The sequence below is a fragment of the Spermophilus citellus genome (genome assembly GCF_964194105.1).
Source record: "Spermophilus citellus genome assembly, contig: SCAFFOLD_272, whole genome shotgun sequence".
Taxonomy (NCBI): Eukaryota; Metazoa; Chordata; class Mammalia; order Rodentia; family Sciuridae; genus Spermophilus; species Spermophilus citellus.
The window spans coordinates 846-24241 of NW_027672838.1; the positions used below are offsets into that span (position 1 = coordinate 846).

Genomic DNA, 23396 nt, shown 5'->3' on the forward strand with positions numbered 1-23396 from the left:
TCAAAGGGCAAAAGGGAAAATGAGTCTACTATGTATGCGAACACGTGCCACATAAAAATCTTCCACTGTCATCCACCAGCATGCCTTGACATTACTATCACCCCAAATAAGACACAATGAGAGGAGAAGAGGAAAAAACTCTGTGAATACGTATCTGGAATTGGAAATTCTGAGGAGCTCACAAACTTGGGTGTGGCAGAAGAGATCCCAAAAGTAGGGGACAGGGTAAACCTTCCACAAACATGGAACTTTGCTGGCTTAATGACTTCTTGACTATCTGCCTCCGGCATTTGTGCACTAGAAATATAGCTTTGTGCTTTAGCTTCTTTTGTAGTGAGACCATGAAAGCTTGGTCTCAGTCTCTGTGAACAGGAGGACATGGTTTCATATTTTCCAGTACCAACAGGAGGCAGCAGAGCTGAATCCTCTCTTTGTAGCTAACTGTGGCCGTTGGGGTATGAATGTCTCCCTGGGTGGATTGTGAAGCCTTCGGCTCACCCTCCAGTTTTAATGGCATTTCTTGCAGCTTCCCTGGAAAATTGGTGTTTGTTTTTGAAATACATAAAGGTCAACTGGGACACAGTGCTGGAGGGAGCTCTGTCACGTGGGGTGAGTCAGGGTCTGAAGGAAAAAAAAAAACACAAACTGGGCTGCTACCCCATATATCTTACCCACTTGAGCGTAGCAACTTGATTCTGAGCATCGCACCCAATCCTCTCCCCACAACAACGTGCCTTTATATTTTAGGGTCTGCTGGCTACACCTTGTCAGTCACAGGTCATTTGGAAGCCAATGACAGAACCCCAGGGGCCCACCACAGATGGTGGATCACACACCTGCACTCCATTGCTCCCGGCCCAGTTCCCTGCTGGCTCCTACTCACTGGCATCTCTGTTCTTCACCATGGTCATGAATTCCACTCAGTCAAAAACAGCCCTCGCTGGTTCATCATGATGAGCAACAGGAGATCTAAAGGTTCTCCAGGGATTTCTGGTCATGGGATTCTCAAAAACCTCATGGTATTGGCCTAGCCATATTTCAAGAGTGAAGAAGTTGGCACCGTGGGTTTTGATTCACTCAGGAGCCATTAAGTGTTGAGGAATCTCCTTTCAATAAAAGCTCTGGAGATCTCATGCAGGCAAGGCTTTTCAAGGAGTGGCAATAGGTCACAGGAATCCAGGCCCATCAGGGTCTAAAATATGAGGTTCATGTGAGTTTTGGCTCTCAAGTATAGCTTAAAAGGCTTGAACAGCCAAATCATGTGAAATCCTGGCTGAGATTCCCAGTGCTGTGGAGAAAGCAACCCTCGGCCGAGGTCTCAGTTTCCAAAGGCTCCTCGGATGCCTGGCCTTCTCAAATCCCAACACAATTCATGGCAAGTGTTCTCTGAGATCAGTTCCAGAACTCAGTCTCTAATGGCATCACACCAGAGTTCAAGCTGAGGTGGACCCAGTCATCTTTTCCAACCACCACACAAAAGACCACTATTCTAACAAAAACACTCCCACATGGCCCTCATCTTCTTCCATACAGACACGCATCATAACATTCTGGCTGGGGGTTTGCATAGGGGGAGCAGTCTAAGATGGTGTTCAAAGTAAGCTCTCATGCCCATCATATGCCAAATGTCATGGTGGCCTGGACACCCTTCCTGAGAAACAGATAGATAAAACGAGCCTCTAGAGAATACTGCTCTGTTTCTCAAATTAGAGGCCTCCTGCCTGCCAGGGGTAGATTCTTTATGTGCACTGGAGTCATGTAAAAACCCAAACACCTGTGTGCTAGTTACTGGAGGGTTTGCAACAACTCATTTGACCCAGAGAATACCTGTTCTTACTTCAGAGGGGTCAGGAGCCTAACCAGAGGAAGGCAAGAAGTCGACTTCATCCAATATTACACTTCTTTTTCCCCCTTTTAGATTTGGATGGACACATGGGATTTTTCTTGAGTTTCCTGGGGTGCTGAGAATGTAATTCACAGCCACAAAGAGGGCCAGGAGTCTGATTCAGACACAGCTTTTACAAAGCACTTTACCTAAAAGGCACAGATTAGGCCTCTTCATTTCCATTTGAAACTGTCTTCTTGAGGATCCCCAAAGGAGTGCCCCAAGGCAAAGACCTCCCTGACACTCAGGGGAACAGAACAACAGGGAAGAAAGAAGCCTGGAGAAAAACTTTTCTTTAATTGAACACTGTGGCACTGAGAGCTCCTAATCCTGCAACTTGGGTTGCTATCTATCCAAGCAGGGATTCTCCAGAGAGATCCTTACCAGTCATGCTAATTTTGGAGTTTTCTGAGATGCTTGGCATTCCCTTCAGCAATCCAGTCCATGGCCATGTCACAGAGCTTGAAGGTGGTACACATCTTGGACACAAAACCACGAACCCCTTCAGAGACTGGCCAAAATTCAGGAAGAATACAGGAACTTAGGATCATGGTAGGTGTTGCCCATCTGCAAGGCAAGCAGCAGTCCATTCATAAATTGGCCATGAGGAGTCCTGCAAAGATTTCTACTACACAGGACACATTCACATCTGCATTCTTCTCTCCACCCTGTTTAACCACAAACCCAGTGGGATCCACTGACGTAGAAAGACTCACTAGTTAACAGTCCATTTCAAACCAACAACAACAACAACAACAATAACAACAACAAAAGGTTTTTCCTTCATGTTCTCAGAACATGAGACAAAATGACAAATTGAAACACACACCCACTAAGACACACAAAACCACACCTGTATTTGGTCTTCATCTATCCACCCTGTCCTCTGACTGGTGGGTCAAAATATGTTACCCAGCAGTGGCCTGTCTCAGCTCTGGTCTCCCTGGCTATCTCTGTGTAGTTGTCAGGAGCCAGCAATGAGCCAACACTTCTTTCTCAGGAAAGGCCCCTGTTCAGACCATTCAAGGCATTTGGCTATCCACACATCACTAGGTGCCAAGAAAGAAGGACTCTGGCCTTGGTACAGACAAACAAGTGAGCCCATTGGGACTGGAACTGCCTCTGGGTGCCTCGCCTCCTGGATCCCAAGTTCAGAGAGTTCCATCACCAAGGAAGTGAGGTGAGGTCACTTCCTTCAGGGAAGTGAATGAGGTCACTGCCTTGGCAACCACTTTGTCCTAACAGTTGTTTCCATGGGTCCCATGAGATGGAGGCTGCCCCACCTTCCTGGGACATTTTCACAAGACACAAAGGTCTATATACCCTAGGAGCCCGGGATCAGCAATCCACACAGGCCTGATTGTGTCCATCTTCCCTGCCTTGAGAAGACAGAGGCTGACTCAGCCTCATCCCTTCATCCTGACTGGGTAGTTGGCCATGGAGGATGACGTTAGACCTCACAGGTCCTAACTGGCTGCCTACATTTGCTCCAGGTTTCATTTCGGCATCTGCCTTTGAGCTTCTCAGCAGCTGTAGGATTCCCTACATACCCCTATGGCAAGAGCAACTCAGGACCTGCTGTTATGTGAAAATAGATTGAGGGAACAAAGTGTGGTTAAGGGTCATATCATGTTCGATTTGGGATAGGAGTCATGCTGCTGGATGTATACTGGTACTGGGCAACTGGGATATTTTTTAGAATGTAAGGTGAAATGTAAGTATGAAAATAGATAACTAGGTAAGATCTGAAGCACACAAGGGCATTGGGCCCCTGATTTGGATATATACTTTTGAATATTCACTGAAGGCCATTTTGAGTATTCAGAAATGAATATGTATGTCAGGAAAATGAATATTTCTGAGAAATACATGGTGGACATGAAAGAATCAAGGTAGTATAAGTATATGACACATAAAATTCATGTTTGCAAATTATAGTGTGTGTGTATGTATATGTATAAATATATATTAAAATGTAGTAGTACTTATGCCAATCGAAATTCATAAAGGGATATATATCCTTCACATACCCAAAATATTCATTTTCCTCTACATTGTTTCATGTATAAACTTGTTGAAGTATAAAGCTCACCACAGTTTGAATTTTCAGTTACCTCAGTGTACTGGGGGGGCAGTGATCTCTTCATGAAATTCGTATTTTCCAAAATGAGAGTACTCTCAAAATATACCTGTGATGGCAGTAGGAGTATATATATACAAACATATACATTGTGACCCAAGCGACAGAGACAGGGAGTCAGGAGGTTACATATTTGTTCCTTTTGAAAATTCATGGAGAAAAAAAAGGAGAAAAATGTGTGACAGGTTTTATAATATGTATCTCTGATGAAGCAAAAGGCAAGTCCATGTATACACCATGCCTCCTATCAAATGCCTCTACTTCTATTCTTTTAGGATTATTTTTATGGATGTTACAATAAATAGTCAGAGTCTAGTAGGTTATGGGTCAGTGTCAGAGATTCAATGTTTCAAAGGGCAAAAGGGAAAATGAGTCTACTATGTATGCGAACACGTGCCACATAAAAATCTTCCACTGTCATCCACCAGCATGCCTTGACATTACTATCACCCCAAATAAGACACAATGAGAGGAGAAGAGGAAAAAACTCTGTGAATACGTATCTGGAATTGGAAATTCTGAGGAGCTCACAAACTTGGGTGTGGCAGAAGAGATCCCAAAAGTAGGGGACAGGGTAAACCTTCCACAAACATGGAACTTTGCTGGCTTAATGACTTCTTGACTATCTGCCTCCGGCATTTGTGCACTAGAAATATAGCTTTGTGCTTTAGCTTCTTTTGTAGTGAGACCATGAAAGCTTGGTCTCAGTCTCTGTGAACAGGAGGACATGGTTTCATATTTTCCAGTACCAACAGGAGGCAGCAGAGCTGAATCCTCTCTTTGTAGCTAACTGTGGCCGTTGGGGTATGAATGTCTCCCTGGGTGGATTGTGAAGCCTTCGGCTCACCCTCCAGTTTTAATGGCATTTCTTGCAGCTTCCCTGGAAAATTGGTGTTTGTTTTTGAAATACATAAAGGTCAACTGGGACACAGTGCTGGAGGGAGCTCTGTCACGTGGGGTGAGTCAGGGTCTGAAGGAAAAAAAAAAACACAAACTGGGCTGCTACCCCATATATCTTACCCACTTGAGCGTAGCAACTTGATTCTGAGCATCGCACCCAATCCTCTCCCCACAACAACGTGCCTTTATATTTTAGGGTCTGCTGGCTACACCTTGTCAGTCACAGGTCATTTGGAAGCCAATGACAGAACCCCAGGGGCCCACCACAGATGGTGGATCACACACCTGCACTCCATTGCTCCCGGCCCAGTTCCCTGCTGGCTCCTACTCACTGGCATCTCTGTTCTTCACCATGGTCATGAATTCCACTCAGTCAAAAACAGCCCTCGCTGGTTCATCATGATGAGCAACAGGAGATCTAAAGGTTCTCCAGGGATTTCTGGTCATGGGATTCTCAAAAACCTCATGGTATTGGCCTAGCCATATTTCAAGAGTGAAGAAGTTGGCACCGTGGGTTTTGATTCACTCAGGAGCCATTAAGTGTTGAGGAATCTCCTTTCAATAAAAGCTCTGGAGATCTCATGCAGGCAAGGCTTTTCAAGGAGTGGCAATAGGTCACAGGAATCCAGGCCCATCAGGGTCTAAAATATGAGGTTCATGTGAGTTTTGGCTCTCAAGTATAGCTTAAAAGGCTTGAACAGCCAAATCATGTGAAATCCTGGCTGAGATTCCCAGTGCTGTGGAGAAAGCAACCCTCGGCCGAGGTCTCAGTTTCCAAAGGCTCCTCGGATGCCTGGCCTTCTCAAATCCCAACACAATTCATGGCAAGTGTTCTCTGAGATCAGTTCCAGAACTCAGTCTCTAATGGCATCACACCAGAGTTCAAGCTGAGGTGGACCCAGTCATCTTTTCCAACCACCACACAAAAGACCACTATTCTAACAAAAACACTCCCACATGGCCCTCATCTTCTTCCATACAGACACGCATCATAACATTCTGGCTGGGGGTTTGCATAGGGGGAGCAGTCTAAGATGGTGTTCAAAGTAAGCTCTCATGCCCATCATATGCCAAATGTCATGGTGGCCTGGACACCCTTCCTGAGAAACAGATAGATAAAACGAGCCTCTAGAGAATACTGCTCTGTTTCTCAAATTAGAGGCCTCCTGCCTGCCAGGGGTAGATTCTTTATGTGCACTGGAGTCATGTAAAAACCCAAACACCTGTGTGCTAGTTACTGGAGGGTTTGCAACAACTCATTTGACCCAGAGAATACCTGTTCTTACTTCAGAGGGGTCAGGAGCCTAACCAGAGGAAGGCAAGAAGTCGACTTCATCCAATATTACACTTCTTTTTCCCCCTTTTAGATTTGGATGGACACATGGGATTTTTCTTGAGTTTCCTGGGGTGCTGAGAATGTAATTCACAGCCACAAAGAGGGCCAGGAGTCTGATTCAGACACAGCTTTTACAAAGCACTTTACCTAAAAGGCACAGATTAGGCCTCTTCATTTCCATTTGAAACTGTCTTCTTGAGGATCCCCAAAGGAGTGCCCCAAGGCAAAGACCTCCCTGACACTCAGGGGAACAGAACAACAGGGAAGAAAGAAGCCTGGAGAAAAACTTTTCTTTAATTGAACACTGTGGCACTGAGAGCTCCTAATCCTGCAACTTGGGTTGCTATCTATCCAAGCAGGGATTCTCCAGAGAGATCCTTACCAGTCATGCTAATTTTGGAGTTTTCTGAGATGCTTGGCATTCCCTTCAGCAATCCAGTCCATGGCCATGTCACAGAGCTTGAAGGTGGTACACATCTTGGACACAAAACCACGAACCCCTTCAGAGACTGGCCAAAATTCAGGAAGAATACAGGAACTTAGGATCATGGTAGGTGTTGCCCATCTGCAAGGCAAGCAGCAGTCCATTCATAAATTGGCCATGAGGAGTCCTGCAAAGATTTCTACTACACAGGACACATTCACATCTGCATTCTTCTCTCCACCCTGTTTAACCACAAACCCAGTGGGATCCACTGACGTAGAAAGACTCACTAGTTAACAGTCCATTTCAAACCAACAACAACAACAACAACAATAACAACAACAAAAGGTTTTTCCTTCATGTTCTCAGAACATGAGACAAAATGACAAATTGAAACACACACCCACTAAGACACACAAAACCACACCTGTATTTGGTCTTCATCTATCCACCCTGTCCTCTGACTGGTGGGTCAAAATATGTTACCCAGCAGTGGCCTGTCTCAGCTCTGGTCTCCCTGGCTATCTCTGTGTAGTTGTCAGGAGCCAGCAATGAGCCAACACTTCTTTCTCAGGAAAGGCCCCTGTTCAGACCATTCAAGGCATTTGGCTATCCACACATCACTAGGTGCCAAGAAAGAAGGACTCTGGCCTTGGTACAGACAAACAAGTGAGCCCATTGGGACTGGAACTGCCTCTGGGTGCCTCGCCTCCTGGATCCCAAGTTCAGAGAGTTCCATCACCAAGGAAGTGAGGTGAGGTCACTTCCTTCAGGGAAGTGAATGAGGTCACTGCCTTGGCAACCACTTTGTCCTAACAGTTGTTTCCATGGGTCCCATGAGATGGAGGCTGCCCCACCTTCCTGGGACATTTTCACAAGACACAAAGGTCTATATACCCTAGGAGCCCGGGATCAGCAATCCACACAGGCCTGATTGTGTCCATCTTCCCTGCCTTGAGAAGACAGAGGCTGACTCAGCCTCATCCCTTCATCCTGACTGGGTAGTTGGCCATGGAGGATGACGTTAGACCTCACAGGTCCTAACTGGCTGCCTACATTTGCTCCAGGTTTCATTTCGGCATCTGCCTTTGAGCTTCTCAGCAGCTGTAGGATTCCCTACATACCCCTATGGCAAGAGCAACTCAGGACCTGCTGTTATGTGAAAATAGATTGAGGGAACAAAGTGTGGTTAAGGGTCATATCATGTTCGATTTGGGATAGGAGTCATGCTGCTGGATGTATACTGGTACTGGGCAACTGGGATATTTTTTAGAATGTAAGGTGAAATGTAAGTATGAAAATAGATAACTAGGTAAGATCTGAAGCACACAAGGGCATTGGGCCCCTGATTTGGATATATACTTTTGAATATTCACTGAAGGCCATTTTGAGTATTCAGAAATGAATATGTATGTCAGGAAAATGAATATTTCTGAGAAATACATGGTGGACATGAAAGAATCAAGGTAGTATAAGTATATGACACATAAAATTCATGTTTGCAAATTATAGTGTGTGTGTATGTATATGTATAAATATATATTAAAATGTAGTAGTACTTATGCCAATCGAAATTCATAAAGGGATATATATCCTTCACATACCCAAAATATTCATTTTCCTCTACATTGTTTCATGTATAAACTTGTTGAAGTATAAAGCTCACCACAGTTTGAATTTTCAGTTACCTCAGTGTACTGGGGGGGCAGTGATCTCTTCATGAAATTCGTATTTTCCAAAATGAGAGTACTCTCAAAATATACCTGTGATGGCAGTAGGAGTATATATATACAAACATATACATTGTGACCCAAGCGACAGAGACAGGGAGTCAGGAGGTTACATATTTGTTCCTTTTGAAAATTCATGGAGAAAAAAAAGGAGAAAAATGTGTGACAGGTTTTATAATATGTATCTCTGATGAAGCAAAAGGCAAGTCCATGTATACACCATGCCTCCTATCAAATGCCTCTACTTCTATTCTTTTAGGATTATTTTTATGGATGTTACAATAAATAGTCAGAGTCTAGTAGGTTATGGGTCAGTGTCAGAGATTCAATGTTTCAAAGGGCAAAAGGGAAAATGAGTCTACTATGTATGCGAACACGTGCCACATAAAAATCTTCCACTGTCATCCACCAGCATGCCTTGACATTACTATCACCCCAAATAAGACACAATGAGAGGAGAAGAGGAAAAAACTCTGTGAATACGTATCTGGAATTGGAAATTCTGAGGAGCTCACAAACTTGGGTGTGGCAGAAGAGATCCCAAAAGTAGGGGACAGGGTAAACCTTCCACAAACATGGAACTTTGCTGGCTTAATGACTTCTTGACTATCTGCCTCCGGCATTTGTGCACTAGAAATATAGCTTTGTGCTTTAGCTTCTTTTGTAGTGAGACCATGAAAGCTTGGTCTCAGTCTCTGTGAACAGGAGGACATGGTTTCATATTTTCCAGTACCAACAGGAGGCAGCAGAGCTGAATCCTCTCTTTGTAGCTAACTGTGGCCGTTGGGGTATGAATGTCTCCCTGGGTGGATTGTGAAGCCTTCGGCTCACCCTCCAGTTTTAATGGCATTTCTTGCAGCTTCCCTGGAAAATTGGTGTTTGTTTTTGAAATACATAAAGGTCAACTGGGACACAGTGCTGGAGGGAGCTCTGTCACGTGGGGTGAGTCAGGGTCTGAAGGAAAAAAAAAAACACAAACTGGGCTGCTACCCCATATATCTTACCCACTTGAGCGTAGCAACTTGATTCTGAGCATCGCACCCAATCCTCTCCCCACAACAACGTGCCTTTATATTTTAGGGTCTGCTGGCTACACCTTGTCAGTCACAGGTCATTTGGAAGCCAATGACAGAACCCCAGGGGCCCACCACAGATGGTGGATCACACACCTGCACTCCATTGCTCCCGGCCCAGTTCCCTGCTGGCTCCTACTCACTGGCATCTCTGTTCTTCACCATGGTCATGAATTCCACTCAGTCAAAAACAGCCCTCGCTGGTTCATCATGATGAGCAACAGGAGATCTAAAGGTTCTCCAGGGATTTCTGGTCATGGGATTCTCAAAAACCTCATGGTATTGGCCTAGCCATATTTCAAGAGTGAAGAAGTTGGCACCGTGGGTTTTGATTCACTCAGGAGCCATTAAGTGTTGAGGAATCTCCTTTCAATAAAAGCTCTGGAGATCTCATGCAGGCAAGGCTTTTCAAGGAGTGGCAATAGGTCACAGGAATCCAGGCCCATCAGGGTCTAAAATATGAGGTTCATGTGAGTTTTGGCTCTCAAGTATAGCTTAAAAGGCTTGAACAGCCAAATCATGTGAAATCCTGGCTGAGATTCCCAGTGCTGTGGAGAAAGCAACCCTCGGCCGAGGTCTCAGTTTCCAAAGGCTCCTCGGATGCCTGGCCTTCTCAAATCCCAACACAATTCATGGCAAGTGTTCTCTGAGATCAGTTCCAGAACTCAGTCTCTAATGGCATCACACCAGAGTTCAAGCTGAGGTGGACCCAGTCATCTTTTCCAACCACCACACAAAAGACCACTATTCTAACAAAAACACTCCCACATGGCCCTCATCTTCTTCCATACAGACACGCATCATAACATTCTGGCTGGGGGTTTGCATAGGGGGAGCAGTCTAAGATGGTGTTCAAAGTAAGCTCTCATGCCCATCATATGCCAAATGTCATGGTGGCCTGGACACCCTTCCTGAGAAACAGATAGATAAAACGAGCCTCTAGAGAATACTGCTCTGTTTCTCAAATTAGAGGCCTCCTGCCTGCCAGGGGTAGATTCTTTATGTGCACTGGAGTCATGTAAAAACCCAAACACCTGTGTGCTAGTTACTGGAGGGTTTGCAACAACTCATTTGACCCAGAGAATACCTGTTCTTACTTCAGAGGGGTCAGGAGCCTAACCAGAGGAAGGCAAGAAGTCGACTTCATCCAATATTACACTTCTTTTTCCCCCTTTTAGATTTGGATGGACACATGGGATTTTTCTTGAGTTTCCTGGGGTGCTGAGAATGTAATTCACAGCCACAAAGAGGGCCAGGAGTCTGATTCAGACACAGCTTTTACAAAGCACTTTACCTAAAAGGCACAGATTAGGCCTCTTCATTTCCATTTGAAACTGTCTTCTTGAGGATCCCCAAAGGAGTGCCCCAAGGCAAAGACCTCCCTGACACTCAGGGGAACAGAACAACAGGGAAGAAAGAAGCCTGGAGAAAAACTTTTCTTTAATTGAACACTGTGGCACTGAGAGCTCCTAATCCTGCAACTTGGGTTGCTATCTATCCAAGCAGGGATTCTCCAGAGAGATCCTTACCAGTCATGCTAATTTTGGAGTTTTCTGAGATGCTTGGCATTCCCTTCAGCAATCCAGTCCATGGCCATGTCACAGAGCTTGAAGGTGGTACACATCTTGGACACAAAACCACGAACCCCTTCAGAGACTGGCCAAAATTCAGGAAGAATACAGGAACTTAGGATCATGGTAGGTGTTGCCCATCTGCAAGGCAAGCAGCAGTCCATTCATAAATTGGCCATGAGGAGTCCTGCAAAGATTTCTACTACACAGGACACATTCACATCTGCATTCTTCTCTCCACCCTGTTTAACCACAAACCCAGTGGGATCCACTGACGTAGAAAGACTCACTAGTTAACAGTCCATTTCAAACCAACAACAACAACAACAACAATAACAACAACAAAAGGTTTTTCCTTCATGTTCTCAGAACATGAGACAAAATGACAAATTGAAACACACACCCACTAAGACACACAAAACCACACCTGTATTTGGTCTTCATCTATCCACCCTGTCCTCTGACTGGTGGGTCAAAATATGTTACCCAGCAGTGGCCTGTCTCAGCTCTGGTCTCCCTGGCTATCTCTGTGTAGTTGTCAGGAGCCAGCAATGAGCCAACACTTCTTTCTCAGGAAAGGCCCCTGTTCAGACCATTCAAGGCATTTGGCTATCCACACATCACTAGGTGCCAAGAAAGAAGGACTCTGGCCTTGGTACAGACAAACAAGTGAGCCCATTGGGACTGGAACTGCCTCTGGGTGCCTCGCCTCCTGGATCCCAAGTTCAGAGAGTTCCATCACCAAGGAAGTGAGGTGAGGTCACTTCCTTCAGGGAAGTGAATGAGGTCACTGCCTTGGCAACCACTTTGTCCTAACAGTTGTTTCCATGGGTCCCATGAGATGGAGGCTGCCCCACCTTCCTGGGACATTTTCACAAGACACAAAGGTCTATATACCCTAGGAGCCCGGGATCAGCAATCCACACAGGCCTGATTGTGTCCATCTTCCCTGCCTTGAGAAGACAGAGGCTGACTCAGCCTCATCCCTTCATCCTGACTGGGTAGTTGGCCATGGAGGATGACGTTAGACCTCACAGGTCCTAACTGGCTGCCTACATTTGCTCCAGGTTTCATTTCGGCATCTGCCTTTGAGCTTCTCAGCAGCTGTAGGATTCCCTACATACCCCTATGGCAAGAGCAACTCAGGACCTGCTGTTATGTGAAAATAGATTGAGGGAACAAAGTGTGGTTAAGGGTCATATCATGTTCGATTTGGGATAGGAGTCATGCTGCTGGATGTATACTGGTACTGGGCAACTGGGATATTTTTTAGAATGTAAGGTGAAATGTAAGTATGAAAATAGATAACTAGGTAAGATCTGAAGCACACAAGGGCATTGGGCCCCTGATTTGGATATATACTTTTGAATATTCACTGAAGGCCATTTTGAGTATTCAGAAATGAATATGTATGTCAGGAAAATGAATATTTCTGAGAAATACATGGTGGACATGAAAGAATCAAGGTAGTATAAGTATATGACACATAAAATTCATGTTTGCAAATTATAGTGTGTGTGTATGTATATGTATAAATATATATTAAAATGTAGTAGTACTTATGCCAATCGAAATTCATAAAGGGATATATATCCTTCACATACCCAAAATATTCATTTTCCTCTACATTGTTTCATGTATAAACTTGTTGAAGTATAAAGCTCACCACAGTTTGAATTTTCAGTTACCTCAGTGTACTGGGGGGGCAGTGATCTCTTCATGAAATTCGTATTTTCCAAAATGAGAGTACTCTCAAAATATACCTGTGATGGCAGTAGGAGTATATATATACAAACATATACATTGTGACCCAAGCGACAGAGACAGGGAGTCAGGAGGTTACATATTTGTTCCTTTTGAAAATTCATGGAGAAAAAAAAGGAGAAAAATGTGTGACAGGTTTTATAATATGTATCTCTGATGAAGCAAAAGGCAAGTCCATGTATACACCATGCCTCCTATCAAATGCCTCTACTTCTATTCTTTTAGGATTATTTTTATGGATGTTACAATAAATAGTCAGAGTCTAGTAGGTTATGGGTCAGTGTCAGAGATTCAATGTTTCAAAGGGCAAAAGGGAAAATGAGTCTACTATGTATGCGAACACGTGCCACATAAAAATCTTCCACTGTCATCCACCAGCATGCCTTGACATTACTATCACCCCAAATAAGACACAATGAGAGGAGAAGAGGAAAAAACTCTGTGAATACGTATCTGGAATTGGAAATTCTGAGGAGCTCACAAACTTGGGTGTGGCAGAAGAGATCCCAAAAGTAGGGGACAGGGTAAACCTTCCACAAACATGGAACTTTGCTGGCTTAATGACTTCTTGACTATCTGCCTCCGGCATTTGTGCACTAGAAATATAGCTTTGTGCTTTAGCTTCTTTTGTAGTGAGACCATGAAAGCTTGGTCTCAGTCTCTGTGAACAGGAGGACATGGTTTCATATTTTCCAGTACCAACAGGAGGCAGCAGAGCTGAATCCTCTCTTTGTAGCTAACTGTGGCCGTTGGGGTATGAATGTCTCCCTGGGTGGATTGTGAAGCCTTCGGCTCACCCTCCAGTTTTAATGGCATTTCTTGCAGCTTCCCTGGAAAATTGGTGTTTGTTTTTGAAATACATAAAGGTCAACTGGGACACAGTGCTGGAGGGAGCTCTGTCACGTGGGGTGAGTCAGGGTCTGAAGGAAAAAAAAAAAACACAAACTGGGCTGCTACCCCATATATCTTACCCACTTGAGCGTAGCAACTTGATTCTGAGCATCGCACCCAATCCTCTCCCCACAACAACGTGCCTTTATATTTTAGGGTCTGCTGGCTACACCTTGTCAGTCACAGGTCATTTGGAAGCCAATGACAGAACCCCAGGGGCCCACCACAGATGGTGGATCACACACCTGCACTCCATTGCTCCCGGCCCAGTTCCCTGCTGGCTCCTACTCACTGGCATCTCTGTTCTTCACCATGGTCATGAATTCCACTCAGTCAAAAACAGCCCTCGCTGGTTCATCATGATGAGCAACAGGAGATCTAAAGGTTCTCCAGGGATTTCTGGTCATGGGATTCTCAAAAACCTCATGGTATTGGCCTAGCCATATTTCAAGAGTGAAGAAGTTGGCACCGTGGGTTTTGATTCACTCAGGAGCCATTAAGTGTTGAGGAATCTCCTTTCAATAAAAGCTCTGGAGATCTCATGCAGGCAAGGCTTTTCAAGGAGTGGCAATAGGTCACAGGAATCCAGGCCCATCAGGGTCTAAAATATGAGGTTCATGTGAGTTTTGGCTCTCAAGTATAGCTTAAAAGGCTTGAACAGCCAAATCATGTGAAATCCTGGCTGAGATTCCCAGTGCTGTGGAGAAAGCAACCCTCGGCCGAGGTCTCAGTTTCCAAAGGCTCCTCGGATGCCTGGCCTTCTCAAATCCCAACACAATTCATGGCAAGTGTTCTCTGAGATCAGTTCCAGAACTCAGTCTCTAATGGCATCACACCAGAGTTCAAGCTGAGGTGGACCCAGTCATCTTTTCCAACCACCACACAAAAGACCACTATTCTAACAAAAACACTCCCACATGGCCCTCATCTTCTTCCATACAGACACGCATCATAACATTCTGGCTGGGGGTTTGCATAGGGGGAGCAGTCTAAGATGGTGTTCAAAGTAAGCTCTCATGCCCATCATATGCCAAATGTCATGGTGGCCTGGACACCCTTCCTGAGAAACAGATAGATAAAACGAGCCTCTAGAGAATACTGCTCTGTTTCTCAAATTAGAGGCCTCCTGCCTGCCAGGGGTAGATTCTTTATGTGCACTGGAGTCATGTAAAAACCCAAACACCTGTGTGCTAGTTACTGGAGGGTTTGCAACAACTCATTTGACCCAGAGAATACCTGTTCTTACTTCAGAGGGGTCAGGAGCCTAACCAGAGGAAGGCAAGAAGTCGACTTCATCCAATATTACACTTCTTTTTCCCCCTTTTAGATTTGGATGGACACATGGGATTTTTCTTGAGTTTCCTGGGGTGCTGAGAATGTAATTCACAGCCACAAAGAGGGCCAGGAGTCTGATTCAGACACAGCTTTTACAAAGCACTTTACCTAAAAGGCACAGATTAGGCCTCTTCATTTCCATTTGAAACTGTCTTCTTGAGGATCCCCAAAGGAGTGCCCCAAGGCAAAGACCTCCCTGACACTCAGGGGAACAGAACAACAGGGAAGAAAGAAGCCTGGAGAAAAACTTTTCTTTAATTGAACACTGTGGCACTGAGAGCTCCTAATCCTGCAACTTGGGTTGCTATCTATCCAAGCAGGGATTCTCCAGAGAGATCCTTACCAGTCATGCTAATTTTGGAGTTTTCTGAGATGCTTGGCATTCCCTTCAGCAATCCAGTCCATGGCCATGTCACAGAGCTTGAAGGTGGTACACATCTTGGACACAAAACCACGAACCCCTTCAGAGACTGGCCAAAATTCAGGAAGAATACAGGAACTTAGGATCATGGTAGGTGTTGCCCATCTGCAAGGCAAGCAGCAGTCCATTCATAAATTGGCCATGAGGAGTCCTGCAAAGATTTCTACTACACAGGACACATTCACATCTGCATTCTTCTCTCCACCCTGTTTAACCACAAACCCAGTGGGATCCACTGACGTAGAAAGACTCACTAGTTAACAGTCCATTTCAAACCAACAACAACAACAACAACAATAACAACAACAAAAGGTTTTTCCTTCATGTTCTCAGAACATGAGACAAAATGACAAATTGAAACACACACCCACTAAGACACACAAAACCACACCTGTATTTGGTCTTCATCTATCCACCCTGTCCTCTGACTGGTGGGTCAAAATATGTTACCCAGCAGTGGCCTGTCTCAGCTCTGGTCTCCCTGGCTATCTCTGTGTAGTTGTCAGGAGCCAGCAATGAGCCAACACTTCTTTCTCAGGAAAGGCCCCTGTTCAGACCATTCAAGGCATTTGGCTATCCACACATCACTAGGTGCCAAGAAAGAAGGACTCTGGCCTTGGTACAGACAAACAAGTGAGCCCATTGGGACTGGAACTGCCTCTGGGTGCCTCGCCTCCTGGATCCCAAGTTCAGAGAGTTCCATCACCAAGGAAGTGAGGTGAGGTCACTTCCTTCAGGGAAGTGAATGAGGTCACTGCCTTGGCAACCACTTTGTCCTAACAGTTGTTTCCATGGGTCCCATGAGATGGAGGCTGCCCCACCTTCCTGGGACATTTTCACAAGACACAAAGGTCTATATACCCTAGGAGCCCGGGATCAGCAATCCACACAGGCCTGATTGTGTCCATCTTCCCTGCCTTGAGAAGACAGAGGCTGACTCAGCCTCATCCCTTCATCCTGACTGGGTAGTTGGCCATGGAGGATGACGTTAGACCTCACAGGTCCTAACTGGCTGCCTACATTTGCTCCAGGTTTCATTTCGGCATCTGCCTTTGAGCTTCTCAGCAGCTGTAGGATTCCCTACATACCCCTATGGCAAGAGCAACTCAGGACCTGCTGTTATGTGAAAATAGATTGAGGGAACAAAGTGTGGTTAAGGGTCATATCATGTTCGATTTGGGATAGGAGTCATGCTGCTGGATGTATACTGGTACTGGGCAACTGGGATATTTTTTAGAATGTAAGGTGAAATGTAAGTATGAAAATAGATAACTAGGTAAGATCTGAAGCACACAAGGGCATTGGGCCCCTGATTTGGATATATACTTTTGAATATTCACTGAAGGCCATTTTGAGTATTCAGAAATGAATATGTATGTCAGGAAAATGAATATTTCTGAGAAATACATGGTGGACATGAAAGAATCAAGGTAGTATAAGTATATGACACATAAAATTCATGTTTGCAAATTATAGTGTGTGTGTATGTATATGTATAAATATATATTAAAATGTAGTAGTACTTATGCCAATCGAAATTCATAAAGGGATATATATCCTTCACATACCCAAAATATTCATTTTCCTCTACATTGTTTCATGTATAAACTTGTTGAAGTATAAAGCTCACCACAGTTTGAATTTTCAGTTACCTCAGTGTACTGGGGGGGCAGTGATCTCTTCATGAAATTCGTATTTTCCAAAATGAGAGTACTCTCAAAATATACCTGTGATGGCAGTAGGAGTATATATATACAAACATATACATTGTGACCCAAGCGACAGAGACAGGGAGTCAGGAGGTTACATATTTGTTCCTTTTGAAAATTCATGGAGAAAAAAAAGGAGAAAAATGTGTGACAGGTTTTATAATATGTATCTCTGATGAAGCAAAAGGCAAGTCCATGTATACACCATGCCTCCTATCAAATGCCTCTACTTCTATTCTTTTAGGATTATTTTTATGGATGTTACAATAAATAGTCAGAGTCTAGTAGGTTATGGGTCAGTGTCAGAGATTCAATGTTTCAAAGGGCAAAAGGGAAAATGAGTCTACTATGTATGCGAACACGTGCCACATAAAAATCTTCCACTGTCATCCACCAGCATGCCTTGACATTACTATCACCCCAAATAAGACACAATGAGAGGAGAAGAGGAAAAAAACTCTGTGAATACGTATCTGGAATTGGAAATTCTGAGGAGCTCACAAACTTGGGTGTGGCAGAAGAGATCCCAAAAGTAGGGGACAGGGTAAACCTTCCACAAACATGGAACTTTGCTGGCTTAATGACTTCTTGACTATCTGCCTCCGGCATTTGTGCACTAGAAATATAGCTTTGTGCTTTAGCTTCTTTTGTAGTGAGACCATGAAAGCTTGGTCTCAGTCTCTGTGAACAGGAGGACATGGTTTCATATTTTCCAGTACCAACAGGAGGCAGCAGAGCTGAATCCTCTCTTTGTAGCTAACTGTGGCCATTGGGGTATGAATGTCTCCCTGGGTGGATTGTGAAGCCTTCGGCTCACCCTCCAGTTTTAATGGCATTTCTTGCAGCTTCCCTGGAAAATTGGTGTTTGTTTTTGAAATACATAAAGGTCAACTGGGACACAGTGCTGGAGGGAGCTCTGTCACGTGGGGTGAGTCAGGGTCTGAAGGAAAAAAAAAAACACAAACTGGGCTGCTACCCCATATATCTTACCCACTTGAGCGTAGCAACTTGATTCTGAGCATCGCACCCAATCCTCTCCCCACAACAACGTGCCTTTATATTTTAGGGTCTGCTGGCTGCACCTTGTCAGTCACAGGTCATTTGGAAGCCAATGACAGAACCCCAGGGGCCCACCACAGATGGTGGATCACACACCTGCACTCCATTGCTCCCGGCCCAGTTCCCTGCTGGCTCCTACTCACTGGCATCTCTGTTCTTCACCATGGTCATGAATTCCACTCAGTCAAAAACAGCCCTCGCTGGTTCATCATGATGAGCAACAGGAGATCTAAAGGTTCTCCAGGGATTTCTGGTCATGGGATTCTCAAAAACCTCATGGTATTGGCCTAGCCATATTTCAAGAGTGAAGAAGTTGGCACCGTGGGTTTTGATTCACTCAGGAGCCATTAAGTGTTGAGGAATCTCCTTTCAATAAAAGCTCTGGAGATCTCATGCAGGCAAGGCTTTTCAAGGAGTGGCAATAGGTCACAGGAATCCAGGCCCATCAGGGTCTAAAATATGAGGTTCATGTGAGTTTTGGCTCTCAAGTATAGCTTAAAAGGCTTGAACAGCCAAATCATGTGAAATCCTGGCTGAGATTCCCAGTGCTGTGGAGAAAGCAACCCTCGGCCGAGGTCTCAGTTTCCAAAGGCTCCTCGGATGCCTGGCCTTCTCAAATCCCAACACAATTCATGGCAAGTGTTCTCTGAGATCAGTTCCAGAACTCAGTCTCTAATGGCATCACACCAGAGTTCAAGCTGAGGTGGACCCAGTCATCTTTTCCAACCACCACACAAAAGACCACTATTCTAACAAAAACACTCCCACATGGCCCTCATCTTCTTCCATACAGACACGCATCATAACATTCTGGCTGGGGGTTTGCATAGGGGGAGCAGTCTAAGATGGTGTTCAAAGTAAGCTCTCATGCCCATCATATGCCAAATGTCATGGTGGCCTGGACACCCTTCCTGAGAAACAGATAGATAAAACGAGCCTCTAGAGAATACTGCTCTGTTTCTCAAATTAGAGGCCTCCTGCCTGCCAGGGGTAGATTCTTTATGTGCACTGGAGTCATGTAAAAACCCAAACACCTGTGTGCTAGTTACTGGAGGGTTTGCAACAACTCATTTGACCCAGAGAATACCTGTTCTTACTTCAGAGGGGTCAGGAGCCTAACCAGAGGAAGGCAAGAAGTCGACTTCATCCAATATTACACTTCTTTTTCCCCCTTTTAGATTTGGATGGACACATGGGATTTTTCTTGAGTTTCCTGGGGTGCTGAGAATGTAATTCACAGCCACAAAGAGGGCCAGGAGTCTGATTCAGACACAGCTTTTACAAAGCACTTTACCTAAAAGGCACAGATTAGGCCTCTTCATTTCCATTTGAAACTGTCTTCTTGAGGATCCCCAAAGGAGTGCCCCAAGGCAAAGACCTCCCTGACACTCAGGGGAACAGAACAACAGGGAAGAAAGAAGCCTGGAGAAAAACTTTTCTTTAATTGAACACTGTGGCACTGAGAGCTCCTAATCCTGCAACTTGGGTTGCTATCTATCCAAGCAGGGATTCTCCAGAGAGATCCTTACCAGTCATGCTAATTTTGGAGTTTTCTGAGATGCTTGGCATTCCCTTCAGCAATCCAGTCCATGGCCATGTCACAGAGCTTGAAGGTGGTACACATCTTGGACACAAAACCACGAACCCCTTCAGAGACTGGCCAAAATTCAGGAAGAATACAGGAACTTAGGATCATGGTAGGTGTTGCCCATCTGCAAGGCAAGCAGCAGTCCATTCATAAATTGGCCATGAGGAGTCCTGCAAAGATTTCTACTACACAGGACACATTCACATCTGCATTCTTCTCTCCACCCTGTTTAACCACAAACCCAGTGGGATCCACTGACGTAGAAAGACTCACTAGTTAACAGTCCATTTCAAACCAACAACAACAACAACAACAATAACAACAACAAAAGGTTTTTCCTTCATGTTCTCAGAACATGAGACAAAATGACAAATTGAAACACACACCCACTAAGACACACAAAACCACACCTGTATTTGGTCTTCATCTATCCACCCTGTCCTCTGACTGGTGGGTCAAAATATGTTACCCAGCAGTGGCCTGTCTCAGCTCTGGTCTCCCTGGCTATCTCTGTGTAGTTGTCAGGAGCCAGCAATGAGCCAACACTTCTTTCTCAGGAAAGGCCCCTGTTCAGACCATTCAAGGCATTTGGCTATCCACACATCACTAGGTGCCAAGAAAGAAGGACTCTGGCCTTGGTACAGACAAACAAGTGAGCCCATTGGGACTGGAACTGCCTCTGGGTGCCTCGCCTCCTGGATCCCAAGTTCAGAGAGTTCCATCACCAAGGAAGTGAGGTGAGGTCACTTCCTTCAGGGAAGTGAATGAGGTCACTGCCTTGGCAACCACTTTGTCCTAACAGTTGTTTCCATGGGTCCCATGAGATGGAGGCTGCCCCACCTTCCTGGGACATTTTCACAAGACACAAAGGTCTATATACCCTAGGAGCCCGGGATCAGCAATCCACACAGGCCTGATTGTGTCCATCTTCCCTGCCTTGAGAAGACAGAGGCTGACTCAGCCTCATCCCTTCATCCTGACTGGGTAGTTGGCCATGGAGGATGACGTTAGACCTCACAGGTCCTAACTGGCTGCCTACATTTGCTCCAGGTTTCATTTCGGCATCTGCCTTTGAGCTTCTCAGCAGCTGTAGGATTCCCTACATACCCCTATGGCAAGAGCAACTCAGGACCTGCTGTTATGTGAAAATAGATTGAGGGAACAAAGTGTGGTTAAGGGTCATATCATGTTCGATTTGGGATAGGAGTCATGCTGCTGGATGTATACTGGTACTGGGCAACTGGGATATTTTTTAGAATGTAAGGTGAAATGTAAGTATGAAAATAGATAACTAGGTAAGATCTGAAGCACACAAGGGCATTGGGCCCCTGATTTGGATATATACTTTTGAATATTCACTGAAGGCCATTTTGAGTATTCAGAAATGAATATGTATGTCAGGAAAATGAATATTTCTGAGAAATACATGGTGGACATGAAAGAATCAAGGTAGTATAAGTATATGACACATAAAATTCATGTTTGCAAATTATAGTGTGTGTGTATGTATATGTATAAATATATATTAAAATGTAGTAGTACTTATGCCAATCGAAATTCATAAAGGGATATATATCCTTCACATACCCAAAATATTCATTTTCCTCTACATTGTTTCATGTATAAACTTGTTGAAGTATAAAGCTCACCACAGTTTGAATTTTCAGTTACCTCAGTGTACTGGGGGGGCAGTGATCTCTTCATGAAATTCGTATTTTCCAAAATGAGAGTACTCTCAAAATATACCTGTGATGGCAGTAGGAGTATATATATACAAACATATACATTGTGACCCAAGCGACAGAGACAGGGAGTCAGGAGGTTACATATTTGTTCCTTTTGAAAATTCATGGAGAAAAAAAAGGAGAAAAATGTGTGACAGGTTTTATAATATGTATCTCTGATGAAGCAAAAGGCAAGTCCATGTATACACCATGCCTCCTATCAAATGCCTCTACTTCTATTCTTTTAGGATTATTTTTATGGATGTTACAATAAATAGTCAGAGTCTAGTAGGTTATGGGTCAGTGTCAGAGATTCAATGTTTCAAAGGGCAAAAGGGAAAATGAGTCTACTATGTATGCGAACACGTGCCACATAAAAATCTTCCACTGTCATCCACCAGCATGCCTTGACATTACTATCACCCCAAATAAGACACAATGAGAGGAGAAGAGGAAAAAAACTCTGTGAATACGTATCTGGAATTGGAAATTCTGAGGAGCTCACAAACTTGGGTGTGGCAGAAGAGATCCCAAAAGTAGGGGACAGGGTAAACCTTCCACAAACATGGAACTTTGCTGGCTTAATGACTTCTTGACTATCTGCCTCCGGCATTTGTGCACTAGAAATATAGCTTTGTGCTTTAGCTTCTTTTGTAGTGAGACCATGAAAGCTTGGTCTCAGTCTCTGTGAACAGGAGGACATGGTTTCATATTTTCCAGTACCAACAGGAGGCAGCAGAGCTGAATCCTCTCTTTGTAGCTAACTGTGGCCGTTGGGGTATGAATGTCTCCCTGGGTGGATTGTGAAGCCTTCGGCTCACCCTCCAGTTTTAATGGCATTTCTTGCAGCTTCCCTGGAAAATTGGTGTTTGTTTTTGAAATACATAAAGGTCAACTGGGACACAGTGCTGGAGGGAGCTCTGTCACGTGGGGTGAGTCAGGGTCTGAAGGAAAAAAAAAAAACACAAACTGGGCTGCTACCCCATATATCTTACCCACTTGAGCGTAGCAACTTGATTCTGAGCATCGCACCCAATCCTCTCCCCACAACAACGTGCCTTTATATTTTAGGGTCTGCTGGCTGCACCTTGTCAGTCACAGGTCATTTGGAAGCCAATGACAGAACCCCAGGGGCCCACCACAGATGGTGGATCACACACCTGCACTCCATTGCTCCCGGCCCAGTTCCCTGCTGGCTCCTACTCACTGGCATCTCTGTTCTTCACCATGGTCATGAATTCCACTCAGTCAAAAACAGCCCTCGCTGGTTCATCATGATGAGCAACAGGAGATCTAAAGGTTCTCCAGGGATTTCTGGTCATGGGATTCTCAAAAACCTCATGGTATTGGCCTAGCCATATTTCAAGAGTGAAGAAGTTGGCACCGTGGGTTTTGATTCACTCAGGAGCCATTAAGTGTTGAGGAATCTCCTTTCAATAAAAGCTCTGGAGATCTCATGCAGGCAAGGCTTTTCAAGGAGTGGCAATAGGTCACAGGAATCCAGGCCCATCAGGGTCTAAAATATGAGGTTCATGTGAGTTTTGGCTCTCAAGTATAGCTTAAAAGGCTTGAACAGCCAAATCATGTGAAATCCTGGCTGAGATTCCCAGTGCTGTGGAGAAAGCAACCCTCGGCCGAGGTCTCAGTTTCCAAAGGCTCCTCGGATGCCTGGCCTTCTCAAATCCCAACACAATTCATGGCAAGTGTTCTCTGAGATCAGTTCCAGAACTCAGTCTCTAATGGCATCACACCAGAGTTCAAGCTGAGGTGGACCCAGTCATCTTTTCCAACCACCACACAAAAGACCACTATTCTAACAAAAACACTCCCACATGGCCCTCATCTT

At 44.7% G+C, this 23396-nt stretch overlaps 1 long non-coding RNA gene across 1 annotated transcript in view; it reads right to left on the reverse strand.

Moving 5' to 3' along the window:
- Window positions 1-2288: 2288 nt before the first annotated feature.
- The window catches only part of LOC308640534, a 39525-nt gene continuing 18417 nt past the window's right edge, over window positions 2289-23396 (reverse strand). Inside the window, exons 6-10 of the long non-coding RNA XR_014020298.1 lie at window positions 19768-19950; window positions 15393-15575; window positions 11018-11200; window positions 6644-6826; window positions 2289-2452 (exon numbers count right to left, since the gene is read on the reverse strand). This is a non-coding gene — a long non-coding RNA (uncharacterized lncRNA). The remainder of the gene's footprint in view (window positions 2453-6643; window positions 6827-11017; window positions 11201-15392; window positions 15576-19767; window positions 19951-23396) is intronic.